At 55.7% G+C, this 11,507-nt stretch overlaps 1 long non-coding RNA gene across 1 annotated transcript; it reads left to right on the plus strand.

The window, feature by feature from the left end:
• The first annotated feature begins 4,601 nt into the window (after positions 1-4,601).
• LOC113615805 (uncharacterized) lies at positions 4,602-8,801 on the plus strand. Its single transcript, XR_003431129.1, has 3 exons — positions 4,602-4,903; positions 8,123-8,204; positions 8,293-8,801. It is a non-coding gene; the product is annotated as an uncharacterized LOC113615805 (long non-coding RNA).
• Positions 8,802-11,507: the final 2,706 nt, after the last annotated feature.

Consider the following 11,507-nt stretch of genomic DNA (forward strand, 5'->3'; position numbering starts at 1 on the left):
GAGGCCTCCGGAAGGAGGCAACGTGAGGTGCATCCCCAGCAGCTTCCAGGGAGGGTCTGAGCTGGGGGCGGCTGAGCCCTGCAGAAGCCCTGCAGAAGGGCCCCCTGCCCTCCCTAGCTGCCATGTCAACCCTCTGCCAATGCCTTAAATCTGGGGACAAAAGTCCAGGGGTCCTGTGCCCTGTCAGGCTAATCTTTTATTAATAGTAAAACCTACTACGAATAAAGGTGGGTTAGTGATTGCCTGTATGTGAGGCCTGAGTTTTGAATGGGGGAGTCCAAGGCAGGGCAAGAGCCGCAAGGATGCAGGGCAGCCCCAGGTGGCCTGGCCCGGGTGGGACTGGGAAGCTGCCCATTGCCTGAGGCAGGCCTGAATCAGCTGGGACCCAGCAGGACGGAGCTGCCCAGGCCTTGGCATCAAACCCTCATTAGGAGAGACCCTACACCCGGCTAGGCGGCCAGGGAAAGGGCAGCAGGAAAAATCCAGTTTGAACTGGCAAGGCAGCTGCCGGCTTGAGAAACCCCTGAAGAAAGAACTTCCTCAAGCTGGTGGCTGCTAGGCCCATGGCAGTGCCAGCTGATCAGAGGGGGGCTTCCTGAGTCTGGTTCTCAACAGCCCCAGGCGCCTGACTCCAGCCTGGGGACTCACTCAGGAGCCCCGTGGCCCCAGAAAAGAGCTGGACACTGGCCTAGAGGTGGCCGCAGCCCAGAGTGCCCCTGGCATGCAAGGCTGCCCTCTGGGGGTCTCTGGCGTCTTCCTCGTCAGGTGAGGCCATGGCCCTGCCTGAGACCCTTGGCTCCTGTGGAGCAGGAGGCAATAAAGGGCAGGGTCCATCCTGCTGACAGACCCCGGGGATCTTTTCTCAACCTCCCTCCATCCAAAGAAGGCTGCAGGTCAGAGCAGCAGCAGGACTGCCTGGAATCTCTTAAGACCCCAAGCCTGGCTTCAGGCCTCTCAGACAAGGGGGATGAGCTGAAAGTCGCTCCACCCACCCCTCCCCGCTGCCACACACTTACACACTCACCCACATATACACAGCTGGGGTGGAGGAAGGACCCTGGCCCCTGGAGGCCATCTCCAAGCAAGTTCTCCTCCAGACTGATTGCTGGGCAGCAGCCTCCAGGGGCAAGGGGGCAGACAATGTGGCCACTACACTATATCGAAAAGTCAAGTGTCCACAAGACTGTTTGAAAATGAGTATCTCTGACTGTCAAGTTCCAGCCATTCCGCCTCCACGAGGATGCGTCTGCAGGCCCTTGGTCATCACTAAGCATTTTTGTATGTTTTGAAGAATTTCCCAGGTCTTTTTTTCTTCTGGTTTGCTTTTTAAAATTTGCTCTGAAAAAAATGTTTTTAATCTGAAATGTTAACAAGTTAGAGCAGGAATTCCCTGGCGGTCCAGTTGTTAGGACTCTGTGCTCTCACTGTTGAGGGCCTGGGTTCAATTCCTGGTCGGGGAACTAAGATCCCACAAGCCGTGTGGTGCAGCCAAAAAAAAAAAACCCAAAATTAGAGCAGCACAGAGGTCGTCAATATTTCTTTTCACCACTTTTCCTATGACTGCTTGTAACAGAAAAATAAGATAATACAGACCAGGAAAAAGGGCCAAAGCATAGGCCTTGGTCTCCCTGACCAGCAGCTGCCCCTGCCTGCACCCTTCTCACCTGTGTGCACATGCACACATTCGCCTATCAACTGAAAAGGAATTCATTGTTCATTCATTTGACAAGTATTTATTAAGATTTCCTATGTGCCAGGTGCTCTCCTAGCACCTGTATGTACAGCAATGAACAAAGTGAAGAGCCCTGCCTTCCTTGGACTTATAGGTGGGGGATTGGATTCAGACCAGAAACATGAGACATAATCAGTAAGTTATATCATTTGTCAGCAGATGATCAGTAGTATAGGGAGTAAAGGGCAATGAAGAATAAGGGTTAGGGGCTGGCTTCCCTGGCGGTTCAGTGGTTAAGACTCCGCGCTCCCAATGCAGGGGACACGAGTTTGATCCCCGGTCGGGGAACTAAGATCCCACATGCCACGTGGTGCAGCCAAATAAAATTTAAAAAGAACAAGGGTTGGGAGGTGGGTCAGGGTGGGCCTCACTGAGGAAGGGATGTTTGATCAGAACTTGGAGAGGGAGGAAGCCATGCAGATGTCTGCAGGGAACATTCCAGCCAGAGGGATCAGCCAGTGCAAAGCCCTGAGGCAGAATGTGCCGGCTTGGGAGAGGAGCAGCCAGGAAGCCATCGAGGCTGATGCTGAGAGAGGTGGGAGAGGGTAGAAGGGGCGACTGGGGGCTAATGAAGGGATGTTGTGGGACCATGCCAGCCACCATAGGACTTTGGATTTTTCTGTGGAAAAGGCAAGAGTCAATGCCAGGTCCTGAACAGAGGAGGGGGCAGGATCTGACTCAGTAGCAACTCTAGGTTTTAAATGGATTATTCTGGCTGCTGCATTGAGACTAGACTCTGGGGTGGGAGATGGGGAGCCAAGGGTGACACTGACGCAAGGGCTACTACAGTTGTTCCAGACAGACATATCAGGTGTCTCAGCCCAGGTAGTGGCAGAGTTGGGGTGAGACGTTGGGCATATCCTGAAGGATTTCCTGATGGCTTGGGTACGTATGAGGGGAAGGGCAGAGACAAGTCCAGAGTGACTCCAACTTGCCACTGTATCTGCTGAGGGAGGCGGGGGGAGGAGTAGGCTTGGGGGGGAGATCAATTTTGCCCATGAAAAGTTTAAAACACTGACTGGACATCAAAGTGGAAATGCCATGTTTGCTGCTAGGTGTGTGACTCAAGTTCAGTAGAGTGACCAGTGCTGGAGCTTTGGATCTGGGAGATAAAAAGTGTGGATTGGTACTTAAAGCCAGGCTCCTGGATGTGATGGGGGCAGATGGGTTTGGAAGGAGGAGGGCAGCAGTAGGGGCTGAGCCCTGGAATATTCCTCTGTTAGGAGGTAGGAGAGATGAGGTGGAACCAGCAAAAAAGCTGGAGGGAGCAGCCAGGAGGTAGGAGGAAACCCAGGAGAATGTGGGCTCCTGGGAACCAGACGAGCATCAGCTGCTCAAGGAGGTGAGGGTGGAGCACAGACCACTGGGTCCAGCAACGTGTAGGTCACTAAGGACCCTGACCAGGGCTTTTTTTGTGGAAGGAGGGGCAAGCCTGCCTGGAGAGGGTAGAGGAAAGAGAGGTAGAAAAGAAAAGATAAAGTGTAGAAAATTTGTGTGAAGTGAGAGGAGCAGGGCCAACAGAGGCATTTATGGAAGACTGAGAAGAAGCAGCTATTGAGGGTAAGAGATTTGAAGAAGTTGGCAGCGTGGTGGGCTGGAGGCAGGTGAAGGACTTCTGGGCCAGAGCCCTGGAAGTACTGAGCTGGAAGACAGTACGCGGAGGTTGGGCAGTCGTATCAGGGAACACGCAGTGTGGCCACAGCCTGGCCTGGCCAGGCCAATTGCTGGTAGCTAGGAACATCATGGGTCCACGATGAAGCCAAGGACATCAAAGAGCATATGCAGGGACCCAGAAGACACTTTCAGATCTCTGCCTTGACCTCAGTTTAAAGTCATCCAGCAACTAACTTTCAAATGACGTGGAACAGTAATAATAGACTGCAAGCTACTTAGGAAGAAAAAGTAGCCCTGGGAAAAATCGGAAAGAACAAAACTGCTTTCAAAACCATACAAGGCTGCAAACCTGCCCTGCCACGCACAGCGGGACCTGGACAGGATTAGACTTAACCCGCACACCCCACCCCCACCCCCGCCCCAGAAGATCCATAGAAGGCGGCCTCTGCTGCCCCCTGGCGTTCAACGGCCAGAGTCTGGGCGGCGCAGCGACCCACCCAACACGTTACAGGACCTGGTGGTGGGGATGGTCAGCTATGGCTGTGAAGCGGGGCCCTGAGGCTCCAAGGCTGTCCAGGAAGGCGTCCTGGCTGGCGCATGGGAAGAGGGCAGGCAGGAAGGCTCCGGGCGGGGCGGGGCGGGAGGGTGAGGAACTGCCAGTCCCACACTTGGCCGGGTCCTCAGGGAGCCAGGCCTGGGCCCCCTATGAGCTGCCTGACCTTGGAGGGGTTCCTGGTGCGGAGGAAGGGGCCGAGTCCCAGCCCCACCCTTGACCAAGCGTTCTGGGAGCCCCACCAAGCATCGCCCAGCTCCTCTCCTTACGCTGCCCACATCTACTCTAGGGTCAAGCTAAGCAAGGCACGCAGAGCCCCCAAATCGCACCGGCACGCGGCCCCAGGCTCAGTGCAGGCTATGGGCACTGAGCCACCCCAGCTTCAGGAAGCAGGGGAAGTGCCCAACGGGATAGTCAACCAAATCAGCGTTTAATCTCCGCTGTGAATTTGCGGGGTGGAGGCTAGAAAACATCCTGGAACGGAGGCGGCGAAGATGCCAGGACCAGAAGAAGCAGGAAGGCATGTGTCATGGTACGTTCTGAGGATGGGCCGAGAGGGCGGCTAAGGCTGGAGGAAGGCCAGGAGGGATGGGGTCAGAGCAGGGCAAGGGCCATGGGGCGCCACGGACGGCTCTGAGCCAGAGGACACCGAACGGCTACTGCCCTATGGAGGGAGGGCCTCTCTGGCCACCGAGTGGGCAGATCGGCGGAGGCGGGGGCCAGGGCTGGAGGCAGAACGAAACGGGAAGGCAGGCCTAGTGGGGGTAATGGCGAGCGGCAGTCGGGAGGAGAGGAGAGGACTGCGGGGAGGTGCGGGCGCTAGGCCCGCCTCGGCTCCGGCGTTGCGCCAAAGACCCGCTAGGAGGCGCCGCTGCCCCGCGAAGCCGTGCCCTGCCTCTAGCACCACCCAAACCCCGCGCTCCCGCCTAGAGAAGCCCCGGAAGAGGCGGGGCGGCGCACTCAGATGCCGCTTCCGGTTTCAGCTTGGCCCCGAGGCAGGGGAGGTAAACTTGGGGAGGGAGGTCATGAATAGGGAGCGGGGAGGGTGCGAGGGGGCTGCGGTGGGCCGAGGGCAGGCAGTGTTAAGGGGTACTAGGGCAGGGGTGGGAACAGGGTGGCAGGAGGCCGAAAGCTGAGGGACAGGCTCTGGTCTTTGAGGCTCACCCCACATCTGAGCCTCCGGCATTTTCCCTTGTGAAATACAGTCCTGGAGCTCCTGGGAAGTCTTGGCGGTGCCCGAGACCTGGGTGCAGGGCAAGGAAGGCTTCCCAGCGATGGAGAAATGGGAAGGGAACTGCAGCAGCGGAGTAGAGAGGTGCACAGAGCTGGGGAAACGACTATAGGGGCCTGGGGAACCCTTTAAACAGATTTTCTTTAAATGTTTGAGCCATGTCTATTTGGAGAAGAGGCCAGGCCTGTGGAGAAGGCTGAAAGGGGACTAGTCAGCCCAAACCTGCTGGAAGGAAACTAGCTCAGTCCAGTTATTTATGCCCTGCCTCCCACATGTCTCCAGCTAGCCTCTCCTAGAGGATGTGGGACAGCCCTGTCCCCATAGGTGTCACTCCATCACCCTTATCTCCTGCACCACATGGTGGTCACCCCGTGCCTCCTTCCCTGCCTTTTCTCTTGTCCACAGGGCCACACTCTCCATAGCAGTCAGAGGGAACTTTAAAATAGTAGATCATGTCACCTGCCCTTAAAAACCCTCCAATTGTTTCCATCACATTTGGAATAAAATTTAAACTCTTCCCTGCCCTTGGCCCTGATGATCTGGCCCCTCCTGACTACCCACTGGTGCTGGACCACAGCTGGGCCTGTGCTGTGATAGACGGTACAGGCCCAGGGCATCTCAAAAGCTTTTCTCCAGCAGCCTGAAGCCATCCCCAACCAGGCTTATTCCTCTAACTCTGTCTAGTTGGCTTCAGTGGCAGGATTTGTTCCCTGCAGTACTGCAGAGCTATGTTCCATGCTTCCAGGGCTCAGTGACCAGCATCTCTCTCAGAACAGGTCCCCTTTCTCTTCCCCCTCTGCTCCTGGTCACCATCTACAGGAAGCTCCTGAGCCCTGGTGGCTGGGCCTTGGAGGCATCTCATGGGCTGCTTGCTGTTGGATTACCTTCATTAGGCCTGTTTTTGCTCCTTCATTAAATTAAATTCCAGGAAGCAGTGCTAATGAAGGCCCCAACGAGTTGCAGAAGCTACCAGCCCCAGCCTTTGGACAGCATGGCAGGGAAGGCTAGGCAACAGGGTGAGCAGAGGAGTGGCTCCCAGGGATAGGGCTGATTATCATTTCCCAGGCCCTCTAAGGATACTGGGTTACCCAGGGGAGGGGGCCTTTAGAGGCTGCATAGGTAACAGACACAGTAGCAAGTTGGACAAGAGCTTTTCAAGGACATGGAGGGGGGCTCAGCTCAGTCATGGACCCAAAGCCTTGAAGGCTCCCTGGGTCCCCTGCTAAGTCACTGGGCAGTTCTCCCGCAGTCATATCAGCAGCACCCTGAGTGCCAGGATCAGTTGGATTTTCAGGGCCAGACATGGGTCACTGGCTTGGAGATGCTGTTGTCCACTGCAGGCTCATATGAACTCCTACCTCAGCATCTCTTGGGCACTTGGGAGCCCCCTGCCTTCCCTGTGCCTCACTGATGCCTCATGGCTGGCCTCCCTCACACCACAGTCCCTCTTGCTCTGGCTGTTCTGGCCAGGCTGGCCTTTCTGTTCCAGGAACACTCAGGCCCTTCCCGCCCCAAGGTCTTTGCACTTGCTGTCGCCTCTGCCTATCGCTGTCTTCTCTTGGCTTGTCACATGGTTGGTCCCTTCTCATCATTCAGAGTTCCCCTCCTTGGACTGTTCCTGCTTTTTTTTTTTTTTTTTTTTTTGCGTTACGTGGGCCTCTCACCGTTGTGGCCTCTCCCGTTGCGGATCCGGACGCGCAGGCTCAGCGGCCATGGCTCATGGGCCTAGCCGCTCTGCGACATGTGGGATCTTCCCAGACCAGGGCACGAACCCGTGTCCCCTGCGTCGGCAGGCGGACTCTCAACCACTGCGCCACCAGGGAAGCCTCCCTTTTTAAAAAAATATTTATTTATTTATTTTTGGCTGCATTGGGTCCTCGTTGCTGCACGCGAGCTTTCTCTAGTTGCGGTGAGCGGGGGCTACTCTTTGTTGCGGTGCATGAGCTTCCCATTGCAGTGGCTTCTCTTGTTGCAGAGCACGGGCTCTAGGTGCGCGGGCTCAGTAGCCGTGGCTCGCGGGCTCTAGAGCACAGGCTCAGTAGTTGTGGCGCACAGGTGTAGTTGCTCCACGGCATGTGGGATCTTCCCGGACCAGGGCTCGAACCCATGTTCCCTGCATTGGCAGGCGGATTCTTAACCACTGCACCACTAGGGAAGCCCCTGGACTGTTCCTCCTGCATACACCTCCTAGTGGCTCTCGTGTCACCCTGTTGAGTTATTCCAAAACAGTGGAGTTCATTTCCCTGTTTACGTGTTTGGTGTGCTCCTGAAGGGCAGGGTCCCAGCTCCCTTCCTCACCCTAAGGTTCTCAGCACGATGGCACACAGTAGTTTCACAGCAAACAGTAGTTGAAAGGACTCCTCTCAGAGCCTCCTGCCCGTGTCAGGTGGAATCCCCTAGCCCCCAGAAACTTGAGCATGGAGTGCTGGGCCCTGAGTTCTCCAGGCCAAAGCCAATTGAAGGAGGTGGATGACTGTGAAAGGGGACCCTGGACCCCAGGGCCTGCCAGGCTTGGGACTGTTTCCCTGGGGGTAAGAGAAGCCTGGGAATAGCGGTTTGGAAGGAAGGGGCAGAGAGGGCAAGGTGGCTGACTCCAATCTCAGAAGTGCTGCTGGGCTCAGAAGCAGGAAAGGGGAAGTGCAGGGGATGTACTAGGAGGTGGAGCCTGGCTCAGGGTTGCAGGGAGGGAGCCAGCTCTGATCACTGAGATCTACAAACAGAAGTTGCTGAGGCCCTATCTGCAAAGCTGTGATTTGGTGGTACAGGGCCTAGCTGGGCACTCCCTGCCATCTGAGAGCCATGGAGATGGAGTGGCCAGGATCCTGGACTTGGCATCCCTGTGGGGTCCTGCCTGTTCTTGGACTCTGGTGGGGGCAAACACACCCACCCCGAAACTGCCTTTGGGGAAGTTCTGGCAGCTTCCCCTTCCTGGAGTCTGTGGACTGGGGAGTCGCAGCCCACTGAGGGGGTCTCTGTTCCTCACCCTGTTCAGCCTGGTGCACGACAGGAGCTCAGGACAAGCTGAACCTGCTCTGTGGCCTGCGGTGAGCCTCGAAGTTATCCTAGCTGTCCAGGTGAGCCAGTAGCTGCCACTTCTCCATTCCAGCTGGGATGCCATCCTTAGTTCTGCTGAATGTCATTTTACTGTCCTTTACGGTCTAGTTCAGGTGCTGCTGGACCAGCATGCACAGACACAAGTCATGCCTCCTCTGGTGCCCATGAAGCCCTGGCTGGGCAACCATCCTCCGCCCCCAGAACAATGTCTCTTGAAAGGATGAAAGGACTCCTGGGCTCCCAAGTGTAAAGGAAGCAGCATGCCTGTGATGTCCCTCGCTGGATGACCGTGGTTGCGTCCTGACCCCTTCTGGGTCTCAGTGGCCTCAGCTTCAAAGCCAGGTGTTTCTCTAGCTCTGACTGTTGATTTTCTCCCCAGCCTGTTCCCGAACCCACCCTCCCAGTCCCTGTTCCCACTTCCCTCAGTGATCCTCTCCCTCTAATACTCCCCACACCACCTCCACCAAGAAGGCTCCCTGACCTTCCCAGGCATCATGAGTTTCTACCCTCTCTGCACAAACAACTATGGTGAATATTATATGGCAGGATTAGTGTTTTCACCTCTCCCCGCTCCAGGGGGAACCCCTGGAAGGGTGGGTTAAACTTTGTGTGATTCATTCGTTTCGTTTGACAAATATTTACCTGCCACCCTCAAGGACTATGCTGTAAGGGGTCTGGAATCAGAGATCTGGGTGGGTGGCAGAGACTCACCACTGGGATAGTGGCATCTGGCTGGGGAGGGGAAGCCCCAGGACAATGGGAGTCAGAGATGCCCAGCTCACAGCCAGGGAATGAAAGATTGGGAGGAGGGAAGTGGGGGAAGGGAATGGGGGATGTGCAAGAGAATGGAGAGAGCAAGGCAAGTCAGATGGCTGGAGTGCTGGTGTGTTGCAAATGGAGGGAGGTGAGATGGGCCTTGGTCGGGGACAGCCCCTAAGGGGCCTGGCAGAAAGAAATTACTGTTGTAACAACTCACCCCTACTGAGGGCGTTTTGTTGCCATGCACATTCTGAACATTTAGCTACATTTCCTCCCTTATCCGTGACCTCAGCCAGTGTAGTGGGTAGCTATTACTGTTAGGTTCATTTTACTGATAAAAAAAACTGAGACATGGGAATTCCCTGGTGGTCCAGTGGTTAAGACTCCGAGCTCCCGGGCTCAGTGATTAAGAATCCACCTGCCAATGCAGGGGACACGGGTTCGATCCCTGGTCTGGGAAGATCCCACATGCCTCGGAGCAACTAAGCCCATGCGCCACAACTACTGAAGCCCACGCGCCTAGAGCCTGTGCTCTGCAACAAGAGAAGCCATGACAATGAGAAGCCTGCGCACCGCAACGAAGAGTAGCCCCAGCTGGCTGCAACTAGAGAAAGCCCCACGCGCAGCAACAAAGACCCAACACAGCCAACAGTAAAACAAACAAATAGATAATAAATTTATTTAAAAAAAGACTCCAAGCTCCCAATGCAGGGGGCCCGGGTTTGATCCCTGGTCAGGAAACTGGATCCTGCGTGCTGCAACTAAGACCCGGTGCAGCCAAAAAAAAAAAAAAAAAAAAAAAGACAACAAAAAACTGAGGCACAAGGCATTTCTGGTACTTGTCCAAAGTAATACGCAGCTGGCAAGTTTGTGGAGTGCTCCTCAGAGTCCCTGCTGTCAATCACCACTGTGCCACCTCTGCCCCTGCACAGTCCAAAGCCGTGTGTGTGGGCTTTATCGTCAGGGTACTGGGGAGCCACAGAAGGTTTGTGTGCAAGAGAGTGATATGGTTTCTTTCAGCAGGATCCCTTTGACTGCCATGTAGAGGATGGATTGTAGAGAAACAGGAGAGCCAGGGAGGAAGCTGGAGGCCTAGAATAAGGGACAGTGGGGACAGAGAATGGGGATGTATTTGAGGGGGAGTTAAGGAGGGGAAGAAACTGACAGGATGTAGGGGTGGGGAGCAAGGGTCATGGCTCTGGCTGGTGGGAGGTCACAAAATGGAAAGCCTAGGAACAGGGGTTATCGGGGGTACCCGAAGTGTCTGGGTTTCAGAGCAGCGGTGGACATGGGGCTGGTGATTGGGGGAGAAGTTGGGCCTGTGGGGCTCTGAGCCCCTGGAGTGGGAGGTGTGTGACTGGAGGAGCAAACAGAGACTTCGCAGTAGCCCTGGGGACCCCCATGAAAATGGTGAGGGAGCAGCCAGGAGCACTGGATGCAGGGGTTGCTGGACTCTGTAGGAAGAGCACTTAACTGGAAGCGGGTGGCTAACTGGTGGGAAGGGTGCAAATACCACAGGAACTGGCTTGGGGCTGGGGGAAGCCATGCCTCCCAGTGGCCCTGTCCTGCCTCGCCTCCATTGACTGGGGTCTGTGTCTACCTACCTCTGGTGAGCCTGGCCTCCAAGGGACGGACAGTTTCTCCCTGTTGCCTGGCAAATGCTAGAGCTGTTGCCTGGCAACTGCTAGAGCTGTTGCCTGTTGCTAGGAGCAGACTAGGGAGGCCCAAGGAGGGAGGATCAGCTCTCAAGCGAGGGGCGGGGCTGACAGGGGAAGAGGCCCACCTTGGAGCTGGGTTTGTAGTCTGTGTGGACAGGCTGTGTTCTTGGCTGTGTGCACTCATTTTTACAGTGTGTTCTGTGGATTTGAAGCATTTTGGAGGCTGAGCCTATGTATGGATGTATAGAGCATATCTCTGAATGTCTGTGTCCCTGGGTGGGCATTGTGTTTTCAACAGTTGCGCTGAGTGCTCATGGCAGGGCCTGCCTGAGCTTTGGTTCCAGGCAGGAGGGAGCCCTGCGGGAACCATTTGAGGACTTACAGGCCAATGCCCCCTCAACAAGAGAGCCATTCAGAGAGGGACACATGGACATTCCAGGGAGAGCAGACTGAGGATTGAGAGTGGAAGATGTGTATCAAGGTGGTAAGGAGGGAGTCTGTGCTAAACAGGGGACTGTGGGTGGCTAAGCATTGATGACCAAGCATTGGTGGCCAGCTCCCTTCCCTGCTTTGTGGACCTTCCTTGTCTTTGGACTGGGGCCTCCCCAGCTCGTGGCACTAGGGCCACACAGGACACCTTCCTGGGTAACCCTTGGCAGACTTTTTAAATGTCCATCGGAGGTCGGGGCTGTGGCCTCCTCCTGGAGAACAGGATCAGAAAGACTGAAATGTCCCCTTAGAAATGCTGCTGCCTCCACCCCACCTTTGTCCAGCCATGGGGTTGCAGCCACTGTCCAGGGGTGACAGGCCATAAGATCATGGCCACTTATCTTCCCAGAAGTCAGGTGGCACCTCTCTCCCTCTCTCTCTCTCTCTCTCTCTCTCTCTCTCTCTCTCTCTCTCTCT

The sequence above is a fragment of the Aethalodelphis obliquidens genome, unplaced genomic scaffold (genome assembly GCF_003676395.1).
Source record: "Aethalodelphis obliquidens isolate GAN/ISIS:26980383/991018 unplaced genomic scaffold, ASM367639v1 scaffold125, whole genome shotgun sequence".
Taxonomy (NCBI): Eukaryota; Metazoa; Chordata; class Mammalia; order Artiodactyla; family Delphinidae; genus Aethalodelphis; species Aethalodelphis obliquidens.